Here is a 12,125-nt window from a genome sequence, read left to right as displayed (position 1 = left end):
CAATAATTATAAGATGGTAAAGAGCAATTCATATTTTATGAGTTTTATATTTTTAAATGTATATATAAAAAATATAGATATAAAAAATTTTGGCCCCTGAAAATTACATACCCCGGCCGACGGTCCAACCGGCGCCACCCTCAATCATCAAACACATTGGTATTGTAACATTATAGACAAATCTTATATCAATCATGAGACAATAGATATTGAGTTCATAAGACATGTCACGTCTCAAATATCACCAATATGTTTTTGATGTGTTAGATGTAAATGAGGTTAGAACTCCGTAAACGTGAATGACTGGGAACAATCCCATGATTAGTGATCTCTTAAAAATTTTAATTTGGATAAACCGAAAAAGATATATAGCTTCTTATTTCTAAAGGGTATGAACAATATTGATTGGTATGCATATTGAACTAATTATCATAGTAAAACTACAAGAAATAGATATTTTGGTGACATAATTAAAAAAAATGGTATCAGGTTTGATTATAAAATAAACATTAGGTTAAAATTTACACTATTACAATCATATATTTTAAAATATGGGAAGTTATAAATATGTTACTTATTTGTTTATTATTATTTTTGTTAAAAGAAAGAAAGGAAAAGACATCAAGGGCATAAAGATGTTTTATTATGGGGGGGCCATGGATTCATGGCTGAAAGGGTCTCTAGTTAAAGTGGGTTGGACAAGTATTAGATCTTCTAGCGTCTTGTATTCATTGTGGAATAATTTTACATATTAGATTACACGTTATGGAGCTGCGAGTGGAGCCGCGAGTGGGTGGCACTAGCCACGTCGACCACGAACATCATAACGGTCATATGGGACCAGTCTCGTGATGTAACAGCCCAGCTACCGCCGTACCATAATATTGTTCGCTTTGGCCGGGAAGTACCACCATCGCCTCACGGATTTGCTTTTGGTTGCCCAGGTGAAGACTTCCCAGAAGGTCACACATCCTGATACTACTTTCACCTGAGCACGCTTAACTGTGGAGTTCTCCTCTCTTCAACTACCATTAAGCGCCCAAAACGCGTTATGATGGAGAAGGTATCCACCTACTTATAAAGAAGGCTTAGTTCTCCTCCCCAACCGATGTGGGACGTCACACGCGAGCGGCCACGAGCCCGCTCACGATTGCTAAAGTAACTGTTAAGCATGGGGAAGCGTGATCTGACCGTTTGGGACCGTTTTTTGTTTTTTTATTTTTTTTTACCTTATAAACCTCACCATTAACTTCAAAAAACTATCAACACTCTCAATTTTCTCTACACTACTTCTAAAAAAATATATTCCGTATTACTCATTTACCTTTTTTTAAAAAAATATGGATCAATGGGGGTGGGTGTTACCGACCGAAAATGCCGTTTGGTCAAGACGACGACAACGTGTTTGGCGCTACCCGAGATGAAGCAAAACTTGAGTCAAATGCCACCATCGTCTGCCGATTTTTTTGTTCCGAAGACACAAGAGGTTCATAAAGAGGCCGCCAAGGGCAAACGAGCCCAAAAAAAGAAAATGAGGAGCGGGAGGCTCGAGTTGAGCGACCGAGGGAGTTGTTACAAAAAGAAAATGAACTCCTTGACAAAAGAGGAGAAAAAAGCTTTGTGTCGTGCTTAGGTTGGAATATCCGAACATCGACAAGCCGGTATTTTTTTAACCTTTATTTTTTGTTTTGTATAAAATTTTAAAAATATGTTTGAAACTTATCTTTATTTAATTGTAGCGGACTATCAAAAACAATGTATATTTTTGGGGGAAATTGCGAGAGTTGTTCTATAAGATGGTGAGAAGTACGGACTGTAACGATAATATGATATCGGAAAGATGGTCTGAAACTCGCAAATTTGTCGGACTTTTTACAAATTTACGTAACTGAAACAGTCGTCGAATGCGACCGGGCGGGAGCGATGATTTTCAAGTCTACAAATTCACATGCGACGAATGGAAGGCCAGAGTGTTAAACAAGTACAGAACGACAAAAATGTGGGATGAGGATCACTTGTGGCAAATACTCAAGTTGTGCTCGAAATGGGTCGAGTTAGTTACTTGGACGCTCATGTAAGGATCGACCTAAACGTGTATGGGCAAAAAGATCAACCACGAGTCCTACGCTGACCACCCGGAAGGGACCAGGGAAACAGATCAACCACAAGTACCGAGGTCGATCCGGAATTTGTCAAAGACATACACAAAATATCGAGTAGTATCAAGGCGGCAATCATGGCGAAACTTTCAAAAGACAGATTTAGGAAGATAGATTTTCTTACCAAGAATTTTAGCAACCTCAACTATATGTGCCGAGATGTATTCAAACAAGAACAAGCGTTTGTTCTTGAGAAAATCAAAGCAGATCAAGAACAAAAGCGAAGAGCAGGAGGCAGCGGAGATCGGGAATAAATTTGTATTTTTATTCTTAAATTTGTTTTTTTTATATATATTTTTAAGATGTTTAATTCTTTTTATGTTATTAGGATGTTTAGTGTTTCTCTAATTATATAAATTAGTTTTTTAGTTATATAATTACGTTATATTAAAAAAAAATAACAAAACAGACAATTCGTTGACGTCACCGTTCGCCTGAACCACAACAGACTCATGCGGCTTCAGCAGTGGCTTCAGTGAGTGTCCAGTCAGCACTGCATGGAACAATATTATTAGATGAATTCGGAGTCCGGCTTCAACGACAACACACAAACTTAGATCTTATAGCTTCTCTGGTTAAAGTGGGTTGGACATGATTATTAAGACTATAAGCATCTGAAACCTTGATCACATTCATCTACGATTATAAACACTCAAATAACACGATAGCACGACCGTGTTGTCGAATACGATGGTTCTCTAAATAGGTAGTTGAGATAAGACATCACTACAAAATACAAAAGAAAACGTAATGCAATTGAAACAAATAATTGTGTTTAAAAAAGATTCAGAAAAAAAAAAGCAGACGAGATATGATGGTATAAAGATTGAGGATACTTCACGTGAGAACTTTTGTGTTATGTCGAAACATATAAAATGCAAGGTAACATAAAAACTTAGCCAATGACAGCAACAAAATGTATTTTTTTTAAGTAATAAAATTTAGTTTTAAGGGAACATTAAAAAATAATTATAACAATATTAACTTGTATTAAAAAAACCTCGTACGAAAGAAATGACTAATAAGCAGTAAGAAGTTTTTTTTGGAAATCCAAGATATACTCGGATGAATAGGGTATAAGTAGTAGATATTAGCTAGAATTTTAAGTAATCAAATTACTTAGGGTTTTCGTGTAGGCTTTGATAAGTATATCCAAACTAAAAGCATGATCAAAACGTCTAAATATGTTTTGATTTGTTGGAAACATCAGTAAACGTGTTTTGAGTGAAATTAGAATAGAAAACAGTAACATTAAACTTTTCATAGCTTTTGAAAGTCAAATGATTCGATTAATGTTATGGGTGTTCATGGTCCAACTTAATCAAGAAATTTAAAATCAAATCACCAGTTTAAACATTTCTCACAAATTTGTTTAGAGTCGAGTTGACGATTTAATCAAGTAATTTCTCACAAATTTGTTCTACAACTAACAAGTGGGTGGCTGGGTTGAGGATTATGTGGTAGTGACACATAATTAGGAGTTTGGTTGGTGATGGTCATAGAGTTCGGCTCCATGAAGCAAAAGATTATGATCATTTTGAAAAGTAGGTTGAAAAATAATTTTGTTGTAGACAAAAGTAGGTCATAATTTCAATATGATTCTTATTACTATATTACAAATTTTGAAAATAGTAGAAGCATTCTTTACCGAGATACGTTTATTTTTTGAACGAGCCATTTGTTTGGTTAAAATAAAATCGTGAGTTTGTGGACAGACAACAGATCAAAGACAAAACGAACAATATTTTGATAGTGTTTATTTGGCTGTTACAAACATATTTACCCTACCAAAAAATTTAGTATCAAATATTCTCTTATACACTTTCAAAATAATTCATACTTGTCTATATCATTAAACATATATAATTTATATGATCATCATACCTTTCTTATTACACTTAAAAGCTTTTGTATGTCAATCCAACTTTTAAAGAAAAACAAATATAATATTCATAAATCCAAGAATACTTTAAGTATGCTTCATATCATGATTTGCTTTGAATAATTATGATGATATCAAGTTAAAAAGATATAAAAAAGTTATCCTGAATTTAAAGTCAAACCTTTTAATAGAGATTTGCTTTTGAATGAACATAATTATCATTATCGAACACATTTATGATACGATTCGTATCATTTGTTTATCTTTAATTAACAAAAAGAAAACACAAAAAAAAAAAACCAAAAAAAAAAAAACAAAAAACGAAAAACAATATAACAAGACACGCCCAAAACGATTTCTTTACATTTAAAAAATTAAAAACAATGTCATTACACAAACTAAATATTAAATACTTACGTTAAAACTCAAGAACAAATTTTCTTAACGGTATGGTGATTTTTCTTTCAAAGTGAAGTGATTAATTCAAATCTTTGCAAGTAAATTAGATGGATACCAAAGAAGCAATACTCTATCATTTAGCGGTACGCTGGTTACTTTACTTTCTCTATAGACTTTTGTTGGTTTTGGTCTCGTTAATGACAAAATATTGTACGCGAGTCAGGAGTTTTATCATAGTAAGTCTTTGGGTGATGGGCCTTTTTGAAATTAGTGGCGGTCCAAGTCACCTATAATCACATGCGTGGATGGCCTTTATCAAGGATGCATTTGATTGACCGAGCTTTGTTGATTATTAGAAAAAAAAGGTTATGTGAATTTTAAGTAAAAAAACTTGTTAATAAGTGTATTAAAATTAAATCAAAATCATGTCTTTTATAAAAAACATAATGATTTGTTTATATTAAATATTTTTTTTTTATTTTAAACGACGAATTTATTGTATTTGAGGTATTGCACTCTTTAAATTTGAAGAGCCCCGATGTCCCACTCTGGCCAGACTATGCTATCTCAACAAGGGCCACGCTGGCTTCAGAAGTTTGGCTTGATCGTTTCCCCAGGAAACCATACCTCCGGCTACCACCACAAGAGCATAATTCTCTGGCGTAACACACGGTGGGACGAAAACTTAGGTGGGCTAAGGGTTAGAACTAAGAACTGACAACCTTTACACAAAACCTAGCTCAAATCCTCCATTATCAATATCCACCCAATAATGACACATGTTAAATTCAAACTTGAGTTGAGAACCCTAGTCTCCTAACACCAGACACCAACCTGTTTATATTTATTACTTCCTTTTTATTTTTATTTTTATTTCGCCAATTATAATAATTTGAATAATCATAATATCCAAACTCGTGGCTGAGACGCAACCCACCTCACCAACCCATCTTGAGAACCGAGCCCAATGGCACAATACGTAATATTTAGAAAAACTAGTGGCTCACATTAACCCCAAATCCTTATATATACCCACCCCTCATTTCGTTTAACTACTATTATTATATCATTTATTCCCTTCAACATTCAACCACCACCCCGTAAGCAAATCATATAATCTCTTCTTCCGATAATCGTCTCCGGCCGATTATTATTATTATATCAATCGTAAGCTTATAGTCTCATTCTCTTTTACTGATTTTCAATTTGAGCTTTTTGTTATGTAACTAACGTTTTAGGGTTTTATTTTGTTGCAGATCGGATATTGGTTTATTGTTCGATAGGCGAATTAACAACTTTTGAATTGTAAGTGTTTGATTTATAGCTTTCAAATCGTAATCTGTGAATGAATGCGTGCTTGATTTAAGAACCTAGGGTTTATTATTATTATTATTATTATTATTTTCTAAATGCTTCAAAAACTGTGTAATCAGATCTTGTTTTCCATGACTTGATCTACATGACTTGCTAAACTCGAAATCAAGTCGAGCTTAAATGGGCTCGAGCACGGGCTTATATGTAAAAATAAGCTTGTTTTCGCGAGCCTAAACCAGCCTATTAAATATTTATTATTTAACTTTCATTTAATTTAATATGTGTTTATGTAAAAATTATTAATGTATGCAGAAATACTATAAAAATAAGTAAATAATTATTATTACGCTATATATAAAAATAAAAATAAAATGCCAACAAAAGGTAAATATTAATGTTCCTAAATTTGGTAATAAATAATCTTTAGCTATAAGCTCCAGCTTAAAAACTATTCATAATATAATATATATTTATATAATAATTATTAATGTATGAAGAAATGTTTTAAAAATAAATAAATAATCATTATGTTATATATAAAATTTATGCAATAGGTAAATATAAATCTTCTTAAAGTAGGTAATAAAAATAAATAATCTTTAGAATACAGCTTTAAAGAAGCTAAGCTTGAGCTTAAAAAACTAATAATATATATTTATAAATAATTATTAATGTATGAAGGAATGCTATAAAAATAAGTAAATAATAATAATAATAATAATAATAATAATAATAATAATAATAATAATTATAAAAATCGTAAGTAAAATATATACTAAAGGTAAATACAAATGTACTTAAAATAGGTAATAAGAAGCTAAGGTCGAGCTTAAAATACTACTCACGAGCTAGCCTTAGACGAGTTCGGGCTAATGTTCAATCCTCTAGTTTATAATTGAAAATATGTTCAGTGTTGTAAGAAATAAGCTAAAAATTTGAATGGTGTATTGATTGTGATGATTTCAATTGTAATATTTTGTGATAAACAGGAACAATTGAATGTTATGATGGAGAGCAAAGGTGGGAAGAAATCTAGCAGTAGTAAATCCTTTTATGAAGCTCCTTTAGGTTACAGCATTGAAGACGTTCGACCAAACGGAGGAATCAAGAAGTTCAGATCTGCTGCTTACTCCAACGTAAGCTTCGGTTATCATTATTCTTTCATTTTCATTAATATTTCTTGCAGTAATTATGTATGTGCTAATAATAATGTGTTTTCATCGATGCAGTGCGCTCGCAAACCGTCCTGAGACTCTTTCGATTAGGGTCTTTTAGCGTCTGCTGGCGTCGTTTATTTACCGCTTTATAATTAGTTTCTTAGTTAACATTGTTTCCCCTTCTTTTTACCTCCTTTTCCTGTCATTTGAGCCCTTTTATTGTTATTTTTGTTGATTCTATTGAAAACCGAAAACCATGTCTGCGATTGGTTTTGAAGGCTACGAAAAGAGGCTCGAGTTAACCTTTTTTGAGCCCAGTGTCTTTGTTGACCCCGAAGGTCAAGGTCTCCGGGCTCTAACCAAAGCCCAACTTGATGAGATCTTAAACCCTGCTGAATGCACAATCGTTTCGTCCTTGTTTAACGAGCATGTAGACTCGTACGTTTTATCCGAGTCGAGTCTTTTTGTGTTCCCTTATAAAATTGTTATCAAGACTTGTGGAACCACCAAACTGCTTCTCTCAATCCCAGCCATATTGAAACTCGCTGAATCGATTAACCTTACTGTCTGGTCAGTAAGATACACGCGCGGTTGCTTTATTTTCCCGAGTGCTCAATCGTACCCGCACCGCAGCTTTACTGAAGAAGTATCGGTTCTGGATGGTCATTTTGAAAAGCTCGGTTTGTCCAGCAAGGCTTATGTAATGGGCGGGTTCAATAAGCACCAAAAGTGGTTTGTTTATTTGGCTTCAGCTGGGCCCATGTCAGGCCCGTCGGCTCGCGATCAAGTGTACACGCTCGAGATGTGTATGACTAGTTTGGACAGAGAAAAAGCTTCGGTTTTCTACAAAACCGATTCGAGCTCGGCTGCAACGATGACAAATGGTTCGGGTATCCGAATGATACTTCCGAAGTCGGAAATTTGTGATTTTGAGTTCGACCCGTGTGGGTACTCGATGAATGCTATCGAACAAGGCGCGATCTCCACCATTCATGTGACTCCAGAAGACGGGTTCAGTTACGCTAGCTTTGAAGCGGTTGGGTATGATTTTAAAGATATGAGCCTGGACGAGCTGGTTCAACGGGTGCTGGATTGTTTTGAACCGGGTGAGTTTTCGGTTGCGGTTGGTGGAACGAATGAGTTGGAGACGGTTCGTGCGGTTGATGTTGAAGGGTATGTTTTGGAAGAGAAGAGTTGTGAAGAGGTTGGATGTGAAGGATGGATTGTGTACCAGAAGTTTGTGAAGAAGGATGGTAGCTGCTGTGGCTCACCTAGATCTGTTTTGAAATGTGACAGTTGGAAAGATAAGGATAATGAAGAAAAGGAGTATTAAAGAAGGGTTATTACTTGTTTTAATGTCTTCTTGTTATTTGATATGTTGAATAAAAGCCATTGTTATGGCTCTAGTTGTTTTATTGTCATTGTGGTGTGTACTAAATCTCTTTGTTATAGAGGGGTTTTGACTTTGAATTTGGATATGCTATTGTTTTAGTGTTTTATCTTGCACTGTTAGGATGGAATATTATATTGATAATGAATAATTAGCTTGTTGCCCGCTTGCCTTCTGTTTCGATGTAATCCAATGAACATGATTTATTCTTAGAATGTTATAGTAGCCAAATGATGTATATGAAACCATTTGGAATGGAATATTTGATAGGATATGCTGGCTATGGAACCCACTTGGACCAGATCACCAACAGAATTAATAATAAGATATTTTAATGTGAGACAAGGGCTAAAGATGTGACATGTGACTCTTGTGTGTGGCATGGATGATTTGTTTTGCTATTGACAAAAACATGCTGATCAGCTAGTGTGAACTGTTAATGTGTTGGAAGAAGAATGAAGGTGTGTGCTGAGGAGTCACAAATGACCGAGACACTTGTGAGGACCCTGTGTACTGATGCGAATATGCTGGTCCATGTGGGTTTGAGGCCATATGTGGTGGTTATTGACTTGCACATGGCTAGCTAAAAATTAAGTGATATGCATATGATTCAAAGCCGAAACACTATTAAATAAAACTGAACCTATTTATGAAAATCATGAGAATACAATATACATTACGTTAGAGAAATTAAGCCTGGTAAACTAGACGGGTCAAGCGGGTTTCAAGGATGGTGAAAATAGATTTGGCTTAAAATGGTTCGATATAATACAGGTTAAATCGACCAAAGCAGGTAAAATTTGAACAATGGAAAAATGTATGGAACCCGCTTGGACCAGACCGTCACATCGAACTAGGAAACGTTAAATATACAAGCCAAACTTTTAACAATCGTGTGGTCCTCTTCTTGTATAATGGTTTTCCATTTTAATTCCTTCTGTAACCCTGTTTGTGTTATTGATATGCTTACTCTAGCTTCTGGTGGGTAGCATTTATAATAATAATAATAATAATAATAATAATAATAATAATAATAATAATAATAATAATAATAATAATAATAATAATAATAATAATAATAATAATAATAATAATAATAATAATAATAATAATAATAATAATAATAATAATAATAATAATAATAATAATAATAATAATAATAATAATAATAATAATAATAATAATAATAATAATAATAATAATAATAATAATAATAATAATAATAATAATAATAATAATAATAATAATAATAATAATAATAATAATAATAATAATAATAATAATAATAATAATAATAATAATAATAATAATAATAATAATAATAATAATAATAATAATAATAATAATAATAATAATAATAATAATAATAATAATAATAATAATAATAATAATAATAATAATAATAATAATAATAATAATAATAATAATAATAATAATAATAATAATAATAATAATAATAATAATAATAATAATAATAATAATAATAATAATAATAATAATAATAATAATAATAATAATAATAATAATAATAATAATAATAATAATAATAATAATAATAATAATAATAATAATAATAATAATAATAATAATAATAATAATAATAATAATAATAATAATAATAATAATAATAATAATAATAATAATAATAATAATAATAATAATAATAATAATATTCTCGTCATTAAAATGTTTTATATATACTTAAAGAGTGGATTTTGAATCGACATGTTAGTGAATCTCTAAGAAAGAAATGTAGGTATGGAGGGACAACTATTCTAGACACGATCCACATGTCCTTGGGTATTCAAGACGTTATGCCTTACCATACCTACTAAATACTTATTATGTACAACAACCCATCTTACGTCTTGTCTAGTGATTACTTGCATCATTTGAATGGAAGCCACTATCATTAATATCATGACTGCACCCTTCGTAACCAATTTCTATCATATGTTAATCTTTCACATTGCAAACGAAACATAATTCTTTATAAATGATGATAAAATTAATTTTCTTTTCAATACATTTTTATTATTGTGAATTTGTTACACATTAAATTTAGGCAGATATATAATAAAACACCATGACAAATAATGTACAATGTAGAAAACAAGTGTATAGAGTATGGAGTACAAGACAATATAGGAAAAGCAGGTTAGAGATTTGGCATTTTGGGCCGATTGTCGTGTCGTGATAGAAGACATGAAACCAACTCAGCATCTACACGGATATTTATTATGAAATTAACATATTTTGTATTTTGTAAAAACACATTTATCTAATGATAGGAGTTCGACAGGGTAAAATAAACTAAAAAGTTCATAATTGACAAGTTTATAATTTAATAAAGTAGTATATGGTTTCAGACGCTTTAAATTAGACATAAGTTACAGCCTCAAATGAAAAATATCCTTCCAGCAAGCCGGACTCTGGTCGTTTTAGCCAATAAAATGAATACTCTCATTTATTATGATTTGCTATGCTTCGATTTCACTAGTTTTGGTTATTATATTAAGTTACTCTACAACTTTTTTTACGAGTTAGGTTTAATTAATTTAGTCAATGTGATCAATTATTTTTAAACTAGTTTTTTGTAATATAAAATTGCTAATACATATAAAGTTATAAACCAATCATGTAAAGTTGAATAAAAAAAATGTAGTTTGCTACCGTCCGTCTATAGGTTTATGACTTGTTTACGTGTGATAAAGTAAAAGCAAAAAGAAAAGAACAAAAAAAAAATTGTTTTTGTATTGTCTAGTTGACATCATTTTTAATATATCATAATCCTCATAAATAAATAGTATTACTTTTATACTAAATTAATAAACAATATATTTTAAAATATCTTATACTAAAAACCAGAAAGTTTATTGTAATATTTTAATATAAGATATACAGAAACTTATGAATTGACTTATCTTAATTTAGTAGGTTTCAATGCATGGTTGTTTAAAACAAAATATCTTATACATTTATACATGCTTGTAAGACCGCCTGTAGTCGAGGCGGTAAGAGACGTTTTAAGCCTAAAACATCGGGGCACGTTGTCGCCCCTCTTGACGTTTTGGGTTAATTTTTTTGGCGAAACGTTTTAGCATAACGTTAGGATGGCACGGATTTGAGGGTTTTGTGAGAGAGAGGTAGGAGGAGACGAAGAGAGAGACGTTTTGGAGACATTTTTTTTCACTACACTCACTTTTTGCAAAATGACCAAAAGCTGACTAGGCGTCACACGACGCAAATGTCCGGGTGTGCCTAGTTTTAACTACGCATGGTCTAATAAGCATGCCAAAATCAACTGACGATGCATCCCAACCTTTAACAAAAATAAAATTTAAGAAAGTGACCCGAAAACAAAAACCATCAAGTTATCACTTTCTTACACATGTAACATTTCCGAAGAAAAAAATTCTAATCCACATAACTAGACTAATAGAAAATTGAGTTTAATAAATTTTTTAACAATAGGGACCATATATATTTTTAAGGTTCGCGGGGATTTATAAAATACATAATGGATATTTTTGAATAACAAATTTGCTGATGTTCACGATTAAATTAACACAATTGTTAGCTGTTTGAATAGTTTTTGGAAACGTCTTTGTCTTGGAGATATTTTTTGTAGATAGGGATTTAAAGTGGAAACATGATGTATAAAAAGCACAATATTTACTTAAGGGTAATGGATATAAATATTTTTTAGTGTTGGTGTACGATATAATAAACAAAATTAGCGTTTCTAATATAATATTATTTCTGATGTCACTGACCAACATATTTTCTTTATGATAATTTGACAATGAAACCACTACGTTTAC

The 12,125-nt window shown here is 31.7% G+C and overlaps 1 pseudogene; it reads left to right on the top strand.

Annotated features, from left to right (window-relative positions):
* The first annotated feature begins 7,043 nt into the window (after positions 1-7,043).
* Positions 7,044-8,332, top strand: LOC143590633 (S-adenosylmethionine decarboxylase proenzyme pseudogene; annotated as a pseudogene).
* Positions 8,333-12,125: the final 3,793 nt, after the last annotated feature.

Source organism: Bidens hawaiensis, unplaced genomic scaffold (genome assembly GCF_021521415.1).
Source record: "Bidens hawaiensis isolate Kalapana, Puna unplaced genomic scaffold, B.hawaiensis_p1.1 tig00038697_1, whole genome shotgun sequence".
Taxonomy (NCBI): Eukaryota; Viridiplantae; Streptophyta; class Magnoliopsida; order Asterales; family Asteraceae; genus Bidens; species Bidens hawaiensis.
This window is presented reverse-complemented; position numbering and strand designations above follow the sequence as displayed.